Source organism: Mytilus galloprovincialis, chromosome 10 (genome assembly GCF_965363235.1).
Source record: "Mytilus galloprovincialis chromosome 10, xbMytGall1.hap1.1, whole genome shotgun sequence".
Lineage (NCBI taxonomy): Eukaryota > Metazoa > Mollusca > Bivalvia > Mytilida > Mytilidae > Mytilus > Mytilus galloprovincialis.
This window is the reverse complement of record NC_134847.1, coordinates 7,472,147-7,488,972: the sequence shown is the minus strand read 5'-3', so window position 1 is coordinate 7,488,972 and position 16,826 is coordinate 7,472,147. Positions and strand designations below refer to the sequence as shown.

The 16,826-nt window shown below is 33.8% G+C and overlaps 1 long non-coding RNA gene across 1 annotated transcript; it reads left to right on the top strand.

The window, feature by feature from the left end:
- The first annotated feature begins 4,368 nt into the window (after positions 1–4,368).
- Positions 4,369–9,913, top strand: LOC143049760 (uncharacterized). The gene is made up of 3 exons (XR_012970303.1): positions 4,369–4,451; positions 5,037–5,117; positions 5,609–9,913. It is a non-coding gene; the product is annotated as an uncharacterized LOC143049760 (long non-coding RNA).
- Positions 9,914–16,826: the final 6,913 nt, after the last annotated feature.

Genomic DNA, 16,826 nt, shown 5'->3' with positions numbered 1-16,826 from the left:
GTTTTTATCTTTATTCCTTTTTTACAAACTTTTATTTCACATGGACTCATAAATGTTTTTAAATGTTGTTTGTTGATTACATGTATATGTATCTCAAATATTGTTACACTTATATTCTTCAACTAAATGTTGAGTAATAATTTAATTCTTTTATGACAATGCATATTTTCGTAGTATGTTTCTAAAGTTTACATTCATTCTTTTCAAAGTACCGGCAAAAATAAACAAGTTAACTATATTGCCGTTGACGGCAAAATAGCCATTGCTATCGAAATATGCTTTTTTGCTCGTTTTAATTAAGATATTTTTTTTAATAAAAGACGACAAAATAGCATATATTCTTTTTTGCCGGCGTCGTCAAAATAGCCACTCCCTAGTTTAAAAACATCAGAGAATGCTCATTTTCAGTTGTCCATTATTGACGATTTCATTAAGCAATTTAGCTATAATCAATTAAATCTATCCTACTTTTGCATGTTTCTATCAATTACGTTTTAAAAGAACATTGTCAAACACTTTTTATTATCGAGCCTTCGACTTTTGTCGTAGAAAGCTCGACATAGAGATAGTGATCCGGCGGCGGCCACGAAGGCGTTAGCTAACTTCTAAAAAGCTGCATATTTTAGAAGGTGGAAGACCTGGATGCTTCATACCTTATATATGTATGCCTCATGTTACGAAGTTTCCGTCAGTTACATGTCCAATGTCTCTACCTCATTTTCATGGTTCAGTGGCTACTTGGAAAAAAGTTAAGATTTTTGGTAATTTTCTCTCTTATCATTTGTAATAGGATAACTATATTTAATATGTGCGTATACCTTGCAAGGTCCTCATGTCCTCAACAGACAGTTTTCACTTGACCTCGACCTCATTTCATTGATCAGCGAAGAAGGTTAAGCTTTGGTGGTCAAGTCCATATCTCGGATACTATATGCAATTAGTCTATTCGGTGTATGGAAGGACTATAACGTGTACATGTCCAACTGGAATGGTTCATCTGTCCTTGACCTCATTTTCAGGGTTCATTGGTCAATGTTTATTTATCATAGTTAATGTTAAGTTTATGTGACAGTTGTAATAAAGCTTTATATTTAGGACTATCGACATAATTTAAACCATTGTGGTGACGTCAGCCTATTCATTTACCGTGGATTCTTTTTCTAGAATCAACGCTTCCTAAATCCGTCGCTGAAATGGACTCACCAGATTATATTCTATTGTTTCCTTTGTGTTCCTAATATCATTAAGTTTGAATTGACTAATTTCCTGATTTCTGTTCACTAATGCAATGATTTTTAAAAACTTACCTTTAATTTTTCTAGTTTCTATATGCCTTCACTGGGAATCGAACCCGTCCATAAGTTTTGTAACTTGTTACTGACATTAACATATCGACGAAACCTCTGGGCTACCAATCGGTTACGATTTAAAAGTCTATTTTATATATATAAATGAATATAAGATATACATAGTACAACGGACACACATGGCTTGTACCTTAATATATACATAATAGGTAATCGTATAGTATGAGTTGATAGCCACGAGGTTTCGTAGTTAAGATAAATGATTTAAAGCTAAGGACTTGTCTGTTTAGGTTCGAATCCCTGAATTCTTTTTGTTGTTCCAAATTAGTCTAGATTTCCAGTTTTTGTTCTTGTTTTGAATGTTATATACGGAATATTTGAATGGATATTTTGTGTAAAAAAGCGATTTTGGTCGTTTATTATCGGTTAATGGTTAGCTATTCCATATGTTTCAAAGAAAACAAAAATGGATTGCATAATAATGGTCCATTTTTCTTTTATAAATTAATATTATATGATTTCATCTGTTTTACTACATAATTTTACAAATTTTAATTCGCAAATTCCTATGCTAGAAAATCGTGATATGTCTTGAAATTCCGGAAACATACTTATTATATGCACTATATATAATGTTTTTGTCCGGTTGTTGTCCCTTTGACACATTCTCCATTTCCATTAAGATCAATTCAAATAGAAATAAGTTCGAATATGTCTTATTTTGTAAAAACAGATAACATTCGAATGCCTGATGATATGAAGATCTTTAAGGGCAGACGTGTTGTGTTATAATATATTTGTATTTTTTTTAAATATTTAATTGTGATATCGAATTTATTGTAATGGATCGTTTGACACAATATCATGGTTAATTAAACTCACTTACAATACCTTCTAATTAAGAATAGACTTTAATTTTCAAAAGACATTATCACAATAGTTTAAGTGATAGATACAATGGATAAGCGTTGATTCATGAAAAACAAACCATTCGCCCTGCGGGCTCATGGTTTCTTTTTCAAGAATCAACGCTTATCCATTGTATCTATATCACATAAACGATAAGAAAAGAAGGCAAGGCATTCCAGCGTGTGCATTCTTGTCAAATCATAACTCGTGTTATCATTAAAGGGCATTAGCTACAAGATATAGAAAAAAATCAGTTTTTGTTCAGTCATTAATGAAAGTGAAATAGTAAAATGATTATTCGCGTTTAGCAGCCAGGTTGCATCAGTTTTGTCAACATACACAAAGAAACGTCGCCAGTAAATAATTCACTTGCAATTAAATAAAATTCAACCTCAATAAATCTGTATTCATGTGAACGTCAATTGAATACCTTAGCTAGAGATGGGTTACGCATAAACAAGACGTGTTCAGAAATTAAAAGAAAATGTATGTTAACATTGGAAGTGAAATAAGTGGAAACCATTTGGTTGACTGAATTGATCTATAAAAACTCATTCTTATGTCGTTAAACCTACATTATAAAATGAAACAGAACTAGAAAAAAATCCAATCACACGAGTTTGATATCTATCTATATCTATGTTTTATGTTGATATCGAGTTATATGGCCGTCGGCAGTATTCGGAAGTTCGCCTCGATGATTAATTAGATTGCGTCTAGACTAAAATACTCACGAAATGCTGATTCATACTATCGACTCTATGCATCATAAATTGCTTATTTTATTCTTCTTTTTTTTAATTTGGATGTACGTTTGAGTATGTCATGAGTCGAATATGATAATTTGAATCAAAAAGGTGAATATGATCGACAGCTAATGCCCTTTTATGTTTCAGACTGAACTGTGACTGTGGTGAAAGTGTTCCAGTATTCCACATATATAACTATATATCTTATCTCGATAAAAGTTCGAGTTTACTTTGTTATAAATATTCATATTATCATTTGGCCAAATTAAACAAATTCATGTCTCAATCCGTATGAAAATGAGAAGATGTGATATATTATTGCAACAAAGACAACTTTCAACCAGTTACTGACGTGCATGAATTCATTTTAAAAACTAATAGATATCCATGAATATCAGATTTTTTTTTATTTGGCGTTGATTGTAGCAACGTAAGTGTACATGTACGGCATGCTGCATCTTCAAGAGAAGCTCCTCAATTCTGGACCAAGTGTGATGCCCAGATAATGTCTTGTATTCCCTAGATACTAGAGTATACATAGTAGTCAATGTGCACTTATTAACATGTTCTTTTCCGGAATATGCATTTAACTTGCGCTGGACGTTAAACATTCATTCATAGGCATGAGACAAACAACACATTTTAATAAAATGGTCGTTTTCTGTGATATCAAATATGTCTTTTTTTCCAAAAAATTATCTAATTATTTATTAAATTATCCTTAAATTCATTATAGTACTTTTATAGCTTTAGCTCAGATATGATTGATTGTTGTTTTGCGAACGTCTATAGTGGTAAATACTTCATGCATAGTTTATGACGGACAGCAACTTGATTTAGAGAATTTAAGAAGACAGTGTAAGAGATAAGAACATTTCTAACGAGTTTTGTCCTACGATTTTCAATGTATATTATTGTTCATATTGCTGTTATTTGTTTTCACCTTCCGTAATTAGATATAGGAAGATGTGGTGTGAGTGCCAATGAGACAACTCTCCATATTTTATAAAAATGGTAACTTGGCATGCCATACTTGATAGAAAATGCGGACGTGAAAGAAAGCACTTCTTCAAAACGTCAGTTGTAGTTTGACGTGAGATGACATTTCATAAAGGTTATATTTCCACAATTTTGTCTTTATGTAGTAGTGTCATTTTTAGCCTATAAAATAATAGTAAAAATATCTTTAAAGTTCTGTAATTAATTGTATTTATTATAAACGTTTAACTTGAATTTTGATAAAGGAATATTATTATTTAAATCAAATCTACACTTTGTTTTTTATATTTAGTTCATGAATATTCAAAAGGTTCTTACTTTAAATTACGTATTTGATTGGTCATTGTGATTTCGCGGTCAATTTATATTTTGTATTGACCAGGGATAATTTGCACGGGAACTTACAGTCGCATTATATTGTATCCCGATTTATATAACTGTGTTATGGTTTTAATTCATTGTGGACACAACCTATTACCTGATTATTGTAAGTTAACTTCTTTATTATATTATTAATATTTTCACATGATAAAATTTAGGAAAGTTTCTGTTGTATGATTTCGTTCTCCTCGTAAAGTTTGTTTATTACATAAGTATGATAGATGTAGCCTAGAATATTTTATTTAGCTTCGTGCTACCGGTATTTTATTATCTACCGTTAATTTGTCACGATAGAACATATAGAACAATATATTTGCTTAGCTATTTGATTATTGACACAGATAATACACCTTATCGCTATTCCCGGCTGACCCGTCCGCTTGAACTTTTGACGTCAACAACAATCACTTTTCCATTGTGGCGTCAGACATTTTGTTTTATGACGTCAAAATTTTACGGGAACCTGTGTGATTTCCAGCAATGGCGGACAAATAGCGATAAGGTGTATTGATATTTCATAAATGGCGGCATATTAGACAAAATAAGGAAAAGTGATAAAGTTGATATTTATTTGTACACTTATATTATACATTGTAATGATAGAAGTATAACTATAAATGAACTTGAGTTATTTTGTCATATCGTATATTTTAATATTTTACGAATGTTTATGATTACATTTTGGTTTTAGGACTCCATTGATGTAATTATATAAAGAATGTATTAGTGATCTGTGCTTTGTCCTTGCCAGTAAAAACTCACTCCACAAGTGGTAAGAGTCAATCTATTTTAAACTATGTAATGTTGTAAACAAGACGTTAAGGATTATTTCCCTTTAAATATGTGGTTTTAAGCATATCTAATATATTGGCTTAATTAGTCTTTATGAAAATAGTATTTACAATTCGACGATTGTTGTAACGTAATTGTATGTAAAGAACAAACAATATATTATGTTCCGATCAGTTTAATGTTACATTTGCAGTTTTAACTTTAGTTTTGTACCGTACACATAGTAAACCAGTAAACACTATATAGTATATTATTTACGATGAAGGGTTTCATTCTTATGTAGTGTATCACAATGTGAATTAAAAGTACACGTGACATTAGCTCACTGGTTGTATCTTATGTGTATCCGCTATATAGTACACAGTACTAATGTACATTGTATTTTACCATAACTATATGTGTAATGTGTAATTTAAGATACTCGTGTTTATAATAGAACTGTTATTTATAATTGTGATATTGTTATTTCAGAGTTTATTTTTATACTACTGGTATAATAAATCATCCGAACCCTAAACAGAGTTTGTTATATCTTTACCCAAGAACCGACCCTGTTACAAAATGGCGCCCAACGTAGTTTAATGGATTGATGGCACAGTCGAATTAGGGTACCAGTGTGTGTGTGTGACCACCGAAGCAGACGACAGACGAGACCACGTGATGTTTGTTTACCAACAATGCGCAGATGTCCGAAGATGCACGTGCCATTGTTTACATCCGTTGATGTCCACATGTGTTTATTTACATTAACATTTTATACCGTGTTCCAGTTATGAAGATTTGTGAAACTGGAAGTTACTTTTAGTAACTTAGACTTTTTGATTTTCTTAATTGAAAATAGAACATTTGTTGTTTAAATTAATTCTTATTATTGTGATTGGAATTGGAAAAGTAACTTAGCTTTATAAGGTAGGCTTTTTACTTATATATATATTATAATTGTATACTGAAATAGTTTGCTTACACACTTTGAAAAAAAAACATTTTACACATACATTAATTTGTTTACATAAAGAAGACTTTAATTAGATAGCATACATTGGTCGATTACTCTATCGTATTGCAACATCAACACTTATTACAGCAACATACATTGATAGATAGCATATTATACATACATACATACATGTAGTGTTATTGGTATTCCACAGTTCAACTTGAACTTAGTTACACTTAAACATTTTTACACATTGACATTGTTCATTCATTCATACACTTTTGGACTTTGAATTTTTTTTGTTAACGTCCTACATACTGACCTTTCACACTTAAACATTTTACATTCGAACATTGAATTTTTTTTAATTTTTTTGTTCATTGGACATTAGCATTACTTGGTGATTGATTGTTTACATTAAAAGGAGAGTGCAGATGTACTTGTAGAATTTATTGACTTATATTTTTACACATTAAAAGTACATTTCATACAGAAAGCAACACTATCGTATACAGTTATAGTATATAGTACCTTTACTCTGTGTTGAACTTAGACAGAGTTTGAAAATCTATAGTTTGATTAAATAGATTAGAAATAAGTGACTTGAATTATTTTTAATTATTCACTTACAAATAAAATTTGATTGAGGTGCACTCATTTGCATATGATGCTCAATCATTTTAATATTTGGTAGTACTTATTTATCAATGCACACTCATGTGTATTTGATTTAATTTGTGTGTATTTTAGTAATTATAGAATTGAGTATTAGTTATTGATTAAAATTTACCATTTTGATTTACTGTAATTATGATACTCTAGTGTGGTGGTTATGTAGTTTATAGTTGTATTACATTTTTTTTGACACACCTTTGATAGACATAGGCTTTAGGAAGTGAAAGTATTTTGTTTTTCATTTTCGGTTTTGTTGTTGGCATTTATTAAGTAAGGGGCTACTACATTCTTCCAATTAGTCATGGAACAGTATGGTCCAAAGAAGAAACGCCATCGTCGTAGACGTAGACAACGACCCTACTGGGACAACGACTTTGACAACCAAGCCAAACCAAACTACTCACCTACTGCTACTCCTATTCCAAGAGATCCTATCGTATGTTATCGATGCGGAGGACTTGATCACATAGCCATTGGTTGCCGTATACGATTAGACCATTCACGACAAGCCTATACCTTCCAGCAGATCAACGCTGAAGATAGAACATATGCATGCCAACAGCAACAGTCAACACAAGATGTCACTGACCAACTAATAGGTAACACCAACGAAGTCACTGTTAAGATACATGGTATTCCAGCTACAGCGTTATTAGATACAGGTTCCACAGTAAGCACTGTCAGCGAGTCATTTCATCGAAAATACTTACCTGATCATACTATACAGACACTTAACCGTATTTTACACATTGAATGTGCTGATGGAGAGAACTTACCGTATCATGGTTACATCACTGTCGACTTAGAATTACCTGGAGCATCACCATCAGAATTACCACAACCTTGCTTATTACTAGTAGTTTCTGATAGCAACTACAACAAGGCCGTGCCTTTGCTACTTGGTACCAACGTATTGCATAGAGCTATGGATGATGTGAAACAACGCTTTGGTCATCGGTTTTTGCAGAACGCCAACTTGATTACACCATGGTATATGACGTTTCGATGCCTTTTACTCAGAGAGAAAGAACTCAACAAGAGAAGCAACAGGTTAGCATTGATTAAATGCGCAGAGGGAAAGACTGTTCGCATTCCACCGAATAAAGATGTTATGCTTCAAGGCTATATGGACCATGAGTTGCCGTACCACCCTGTATGTGGAATACTTCAACCAACACATAAGGCAGCAGTACCTGAAGACTTAGACATAGCTCCAACTCTTGTCAACTACCAATACAGAGATAACAGATTAGTACCTGTACATATCAGTAATGTAACAACGAGAACCATAACAGTTTCACCGAATGCCATCCTTTGTGAGCTGCAACCTGTCTCAATTGCTGATATAGAAACACCAGATTGTACAGATTATGATGTTTTAAACGATGTACACTTACCAACAGACGTACTCAGTGATGAACAGTTAGAGAAAGGTAAACAACTACTTAGACAGTATAGAGATGTTTTTAGTATGTCAGACACCGACATTGGTCATACAGATGCAGTTCGTCATAGAATTGATCTGACTGATGATACACCGTTCAAGCAGAGACATAGGCGTATACCACCAGCCATGTTTGATGAAGTTCGTTCACATCTACAACAACTACTCACAGCTGGCATAATACGACGTTCACACTCACCTTGGTCATCTAATGTGGTACTTTGTCGAAAGAAGGATGGGAAACTCAGAATGTGTATTGATTACAAACAACTGAATCAAAGGTCCGTGAAGGATTCCTACGCTTTGCCACGCAGCGAGGAGATACTAGACGCTCTTGGAGGTAATACGCTATATACTGTACTGGATATGAAGAGCGGGTACCATCAGGTAGAAGTAGAAGAGTCCCATAAGCAGAGAACAGCTTTCACTGTCGGCCCACTAGGCTTTTACGAATTTAACCGCTTGCCGTTTGGATTAGTCAACAGTCCAGCGACATATCAGAGGCTTATGGAAGAGATACTAGGAGACCTCCATCTTGATATCTGCTTTATCTATTTAGACGATCTTATTATATTCTCCGATACGTATGAGGAACATCTAGTAAGATTAGAGAAAGTATTACAAAGATTAAGAGAAAGCAACCTTAAATTATCGCCAAAGAAATGCTCATTCCTTCAAGAGAAAGTCAAATATATAGGTCACATCGTCTCCAAAGATGGAATACAACCGGATCCTGCAAAGATAGACAAGGTAACCAACTGGCCACGTCCGACAACACCAGAAGAAGTCCGACGCTTCCTTGGCTTTGTAGGATACTACCGAAAGTTTGTTAAAGATTTTTCTAAAATAGCAAGACCACTCACCGACTTGATGCCTCCACCGAAAAGCTCGTCAAAGAAACGCAAACCAAAACCTCGAGATCCAAACAGTCAATCATGGATATGGGGAGATCTTCAAGAACAAGCTTTCCAAACACTTAAAACAGCACTAGCTTCACCACCTATACTTGGATTTCCACGATACAATAAACAGTTTGAGTTACATACTGATGCATCCATGCAAGGCTTAGGAGCGGTATTATACCAAGAACAGGAAAACAAGAAGCGTGTCATTGCTTACGCCAGTAGAGGACTCAGTAAGACAGAGCGAAATTATCCTGTACATAAATTAGAATTTTTGGCATTAAAATGGGCTGTCACCGAGAAATTCCACGACTACTTATATGGAAACACCTTTACAGTATTGACAGACAACAATCCTCTAACATACGTGCTAACATCAGCCAAACTAGATGCAACTGGACACCGTTGGATTGCAGCATTAGCATCGTACAACTTTAACATCATGTACAGACCAGGTTCCAAGAATGCCGATGCTGATTCTTTATCAAGATTACCCGAGTTACTTGGACGTTCACCATCCAACTTAGATGCTACTTCTGTCAAAGCCATCTGCAATCTTCAGCATACTCAACCTTTCGTCGATACTTTGTCGATGAATACTCTTGCAACTGTTGATGATACATCGTTACCAGCACAGCATTTGGTTGACATCAAATCAGAACAAAAGAGCGATTACAGAATTAAAGAATGGATTTATTGGGTATCTGAACACCGCAAGCCAACTACGGAACAACTTGAACGATCACCAGAGAATACATGGTTCATCAATAACTTCGACAAATTACAACTTAAAGATGGAATTCTATTCAGAGAAGCTATACTTGATGGCACAACAGTTAAGCAACTTGTTTTACCAGAAACTAACTTGCCTTCCGAAAGTAATGAAAGCACTTCACGATGACATGGGCCATCAAGGGCGAGATAAGACACTGTCACTTATCAGAGATATATTTGTATGGTATGGGATGACAAGAGATGTAGATCAGTGGATTACACAATGCAACAGATGTATAAGGAGGAAAACACCAACTAATGAAAGGGCACCACTAGTTAGCATTGAAACATACCAACCACTTGAACTAGTATGCATGGACTACTTGTCACTGGAAAGATCAAAAGGAGGTTTTGAAAATGTTCTTGTCATCACCGATCACTTTACACGGTATGCCTTAGCGATTCCAACGAAGAACCAAACAGCAAAAACTACTGCCGAAGCATTTTTCAACCACTTTGTAGTACATTACGGATTGCCAGAACGTATTCACAGTGACCAAGGTGCCAATTTTGAATCGAACATCATTAAAGAACTATGTAACATCACAGGCATGCAGAAATCACGTACTACACCTTACCATCCTATGGGCAACGGAACTACAGAGCGTTTCAATCGAACATTACTGAGTATGTTAGGTACACTGGAAACAACACAGAAGAAAGATTGGAAAGCACACATTGCTGGATTAGTACATGCTTACAACTGCACCAGACAGACAACTACCAGATACTCGCCGTACTTCCTTATGTTTGGTAGAGAACCAAGATTACCGATTGACATCGCCTTCAACCTTCCTGGTAATGAACAGAAGCAACCAGTTACGAAGTACATTGAAACTGTACAGAAAAGATTGAAAGAGGCATACGAGTTGGCAACAAAACACTCGAGAATAGGGAAAGATAGACAGAAATACAACTACAACAAGAAAGCTAGATCAGCCATCTTACAAACCGGCGATAGAGTCCTAGTAAAGATCTTGGCCTTCGACGGGAAACATAAGCTAGCTGACAAGTGGGGAGAAGATCCATACCAGATTGTTAATCAGCCTAACAAAGAGATACCTGTGTATGAGGTCAAGAAAGAAAACGGAACTGGAAGGAAGAAGACACTTCATCGCAATCTTCTACTTCCAATTGGATTTCTGCCAAAGACTGTTGAGTCTGAGATAGCTCCTGCACCTAGACAGAGGCGTAAACCGCTGAGGTTTGGACGACCACCGACGAAGTCTGTTGGGAACAGCATTGAAAAGATGTCTGCATCGGAATCAGATGAGGAGTCGGAGCAGGGGTATTGGATAATAGAGACAGGGAGGAGTACACCTAGCAACACTGACAGTGAAGTAGATATGGTGGAAAGACCTAGGGTAGACGATGTAACTATCAGCGACACGGGTGACGATCTTGATGCCGTTGGTAGTAGCCAGGTTAATGGTTTAGTAGAGGACGCTTTACCTTCAGATATAGTAAATTCTGAAGAACTTAACCCTGGAACAGAGGATGTTGAACCTGCAGCGACTGGTCAGAATATTGAAGCTGACGCTTTAGAATTAGATAATGGCAGTGCGTTGACGGAGGATCCATCTCTAGATGAAATGGCAGATGAACCCACACATGATGAAACTACAAGAGTACAACCAGTTAGGGAAAGAAGACGTAGATACTTACCTACACCACCACGTCACATACCAGAACATACCACACTTGCTAGACCTCAGAGAAATCGAAAACCACCGAAGTACCTGCAAGATTATGTCACTACATCAAAGCAGGCCACAACTAAACCAGATTGGTTAGCTAAAGTACATTGGTTGGAAAATCAGGCAGAAACAGGACGATTTAGAGGTTTAGAGATGGAACTATCGAGGGCTATCATCAAGATTATTGAGAACAGTTCTTAATGTAAACAGCTTGACGAGGACGACAAGGTCATAAGAGGGGAGAAAGACACAATGACATGGAAGTCATTTTCTTCAACAGAGGGGATAATGTAGTAGTGTCATTTTTAGCCTATAAAATAATAGTAAAAATATCTTTAAAGTTCTGTAATTAATTGTATTTATTATAAACGTTTAACTTGAATTTTGATAAAGGAATATTATTATTTAAATCAAATCTACACTTTACTTTTTATATTTAGTTCATGAATATTCAAAAGGTTCTTACTTTAAATTACGTATTTGATTGGTCATTGTGATTTCGCGGTCAATTTATATTTTGTATTGACCAGGGATAATTTGCACGGGAACTTACAGTCGCATTATATTGTATCCCGATTTATATAACTGTGTTATGGTTTTAATTCATTGTGGACACAACCTATTACCTGATTATTGTAAGTTAACTTCTTTATTATATTATTAATATTTTCACATGATAAAATTTAGGAAAGTTTCTGTTGTATGATTTCGTTCTCCTTGTAAAGTTTGTTTATTACATAAGTATGATAGATGTAGCCTAGAATATTTTATTTAGCTTCGTGCTACCGGTATTTTATTATCTACCGTTAATTTGTCACGATAGAACATAGAACAATATATTTGCTTAGCTATTTGATTATTGACACAGATAATTGATATTTCATAAATGGCGGCATATTAGACAAAATAAGGAAAAGTGATAAAGTTGATATTTATTTGTACACTTATATTATACATTGTAATGATAGAAGTATAACTATAAATGAACTTGAGTTATTTTGTCATATCGTATATTTTAATATATTACGAATGTTTATGATTACATTTTGGTTTTAGGACTCCATTGATGTAATTATATAAAGAATGTATTAGTGATCTGTGCTTTGTCCTTGCCAGTAAAAACTCACTCCACAAGTGGTAAGAGTCAATCTATTTTTAACTATGTAATGTTGTAAACAAGACGTTAAGGATTATTTCCCTTTAAATATGTGGTTTTAAGCATATTTAATATATTGGCTTAATTAGTCTTTATGAAAATAGTATTTACAATTCGACGATTGTTGTAACGTAATTGTATGTAAAGAACAAACAATATATTATGTTCCGATCAGTTTAATGTTACATTTACAGTTTTAACTTTAGTTTTGTACCGTACACATAGTAAACCAGTAAACACTATATAGTATATTATTTACGATGAAGGGTTTCATTCTTATGTAGTGTATCACAATGTGAATTAAAAGTACACGTGACATTAGCTCACTGGTTGTATCTTATGTGTATCCGCTATATAGTACACAGTATAAATGTACATTGTATTTTACCATAACTATATGTGTAATGTGTAATTTAAGATACTCGTGTTTATAATAGAACTGTTATTTATAATTGTGATATTGTTATTTCAGAGTTTATTTTTATACTACTGGTATAATAAATCATCCGAACCCTAAACAGAGTTTGTTATATCTTTACCCAAGAACCGACCCTGTTACATTTATAAAACAAAATTATTAAATATGTGTAGGATCTATCTATAAAAAGGATCATTATTTGTATTCAATTTTAATGTTGGCACCTATATCGATCTGCTGACTGTAGAATGTTAGGGGGGAAACTACTGCTCTAATTTAAAACTGTCCTTTTTCTGTTTCAACTATGCATAGTAGAGACCGGGCTAGTTATTACAAATAACATGGAAAAGATGGTTAAAATAATTTACAAATTCACTATTATTTAACCAATTTAATAAAATTTATTTCTATGTATTACGTTAATAGCAATATTGTACAAGTTATTGGTCAGAGAATGTATGGTACCTCGGAAAAGGCGGCGTTATTCAGCATTTGTGAGAAATTTATAGGTTATTTCGTCAGCTCTTTTTGATGATAGGCATTCAATTATGCCTAATTTGGTTAAATTATTTTGATATGAATGAATGAATTTATTTGCAAAAAGCAATTACATGCTATGACAATCAAAACATATGTTACATATATGACACAATAATAAACAGCAGAAAACAACACATCATACAAAGTTAAGTAAGAATTTGACATCTCATTTTCCATGCTGCCTTAATATAATTACATAATTTTTATTGACAGCTTTTAACAATTGATCTAGTTTATAAATATTTGGAAAAGAACAAAAGTATTTTGGTAAAAATATGACCTTACAGGTCTGTATACAGGACAACTAAAACAAAATGATATTCGTCTTCAATAACGTTCATATTACAACAAAGACATAATCGTAATTCTCTTGGAGTATTGGTATATCTACCAACTTCAATTTTTAATTGAAATGTTCCACTACGTAGTTTTGTAAGTAATCGAACATCACAAAAGAAATTTAAGTACTTTTCAAGACAAAAATCTGTCTTAATTCTTCTATACATTCAAAGTTTTTCACAATCACATAAAGATTTGGACGACTCTTGTAAATATTGATCAGTAATACGTTTTTTAACAATATCAAAAACTACATTAGTTACATCCTGTGAAATTCACAAAAAGTTCGTACATAAGAAACCCATTTTGTTTTACCATTAATAACATCTTTATACAGAAGCATGTAAACATCGTAAACCACACTTGTTTTTTTCAATAAAATATGAAACCAATATTTTAAAATTCTAATACGCCTTGAAACATGCATAGGCAAATGCCCAAGTTCACCACATAGAAAAATAATAGATACATTTTTACCAACCTTTACAAGAAATCTACAAAAACGGTTAAAAATTTATTCAATATCACGAGCACGAAGAAAGCCCCATATTTCTGATGCGTAACTAAGAACGGAACCACCATACTGTCAAATAAAATACAACATTGATCAGTTGAAATGTAAACGCTTTTGAGAGTATTTATTAGTGTTGATAAGGCCTTGGATCCTTGCTGAGCCAGACGTTTCTCTGTTTGTAGAAATTTACCATTAGAATGCAGTAATATTCCGAGGTAAACGTATGAATCAACTATTTGGAGTTCGTTGTTGTCATAAAAAAAAATATTCTTAACCCGCTGCCAGCCATTTCTAAATGCAATCACTTTGGTTTTGTCAGTGTTTACTTCAATATTCCGTTTTATACAATATGTTGACAATTTTTAAGTAACTGTTGTAAAATATCAGGTGATTTCCCAAACAAAACGGTATCGTCTGCGAATAAAATTAGGTATATCAAATATTCGTTTAGAGTAACGACATCATCAGTCGCATCAATAGACAAATCATTGACTATATCGTTTATGAAAAATAACAATAACAGAGTGCTTACTCCATTTCGTAATAATTTGTATATAAGGATTCTTCTACTGAGTTTATCAAACGCCTAACGAAAGTCCACAAATGCGCAATATAATTTATTTTTTTGTTGAAAAACATGCGATATAATACCGTGGAGAACAATTATTATATCTATGGTAGATTTTCCTGGCCCAAACCCAAACTGAGTGTCTATGAGTTTCTCCCCTTCCTCGCACCAAGATAGTAACCGGTCAGTAAGTATACTTGTAAAAAGTTTTGATAGGACACTCACAAGCACGATAGGTCTATAATTGTTGGGATCAGATAAATCGCCGCTTTTCGGTACGGGAATGACGATACACTCAGTCCAAAAATCAGGATATATTCCGCTGTCGAATGTATAATTAAAAAATGTTTTTAAAATTGGTTCAAAAAATACCGGACTGGCACTGAACATTTCGCCAACAATGTTATCATTTCCCGCACTTTTCCCAGATTTTAGTTTCGTTATCGCTTTAACAATATCGTCCTATGTGAATTCAAAATCTAAAACATGTATGTCTAAATTATCAAAATTTTCATTATTTAATAGATTTGATACTTCCTCACAACACTCCGGAGGAACAGCATGGAGAACATTTTCAAATAATCTAGACATCTTTTCATTATCAATTACACATTTTTCTTGCTTTTATGCTTAACTGCTGACCAAAATTTTCTGGGATCCGTTTTGACTTTATTACACAGTTCCATGCCATTTCGTCGTTTAAAAGTATATTTTGCTTGGCGTTTTATTTTATTGAAACTATTTCTACATAAGAGAGTCTATTTATATCGTTAGGATGACGTTGAAAAAAGTTCCTTGCTTTATGAAAATATTGGCGAGCCTTTTCACATTTTTCATTGAACCATTCATTATTTGGCCTTTCGGAATTGTTGTTGCCTCGGATTAAAACAGTACGACAAAATATATCAAAAGCACAATCGTATAAATCCGTGATCTTTCGAACTGCGGAGTTCTTATCCTCGACAGATGAAATGCCATTTACTAATAAGAAAAGACTGTCCTGGTGTAAACGTAACGATTGTATATATTCATTGTTTTGGTCACTATTCCATTTTATAAAAGTATGTACCATGGAAGGCTTGAACATGTTGAACGGCGGACGATTATCAGAAAAGTCCAATTCAAAAAATTTAGGCGCATAATTTGAAAATTTATTTAACTGTAGTACCTTGAAATCACTAATTTGATTATAATTTGACGGTGAAAGTAATAAATAGTCATTTACACTGTTTCTTTTTTAGTACAGAAAATAAAGTTTCCATTCTGGTCATTTCCTAGTCTACCGTTTACTACAATTAAACCTGTATCGTAACACAACTGAAAAAGTTTACGACCAAAAACGTTTACTGTCTTGTCCATATTCGGAATGTTTGGGCTTTCAACGGGTTAGTTTAAACATATTTATCTATAGTGGATTGGGAAACAAGTTTTGCAACTTATATTAATCCCTTTCCACTTTGCGGGTGCGAGTGCTGCCTTGTAGCGGCATTAGCCTGCTCTTTTTCGAAATCTACAAGGGTGTCTTGAACGTGCAAGAGATATGGCTCTCTCTTAACACGGGTCAGCCATTTATCGTCCCCGTCCGACGGACTAGCATCGTTTCCTCAAGATCATACTCGCAAATGGTGTCCTACACAATTCACATAATTATCTAAATCATCATCATACAGAAAATTATTCGTTCTACCAATTCGACTGTTCAAATCTCCACATACATATACACAA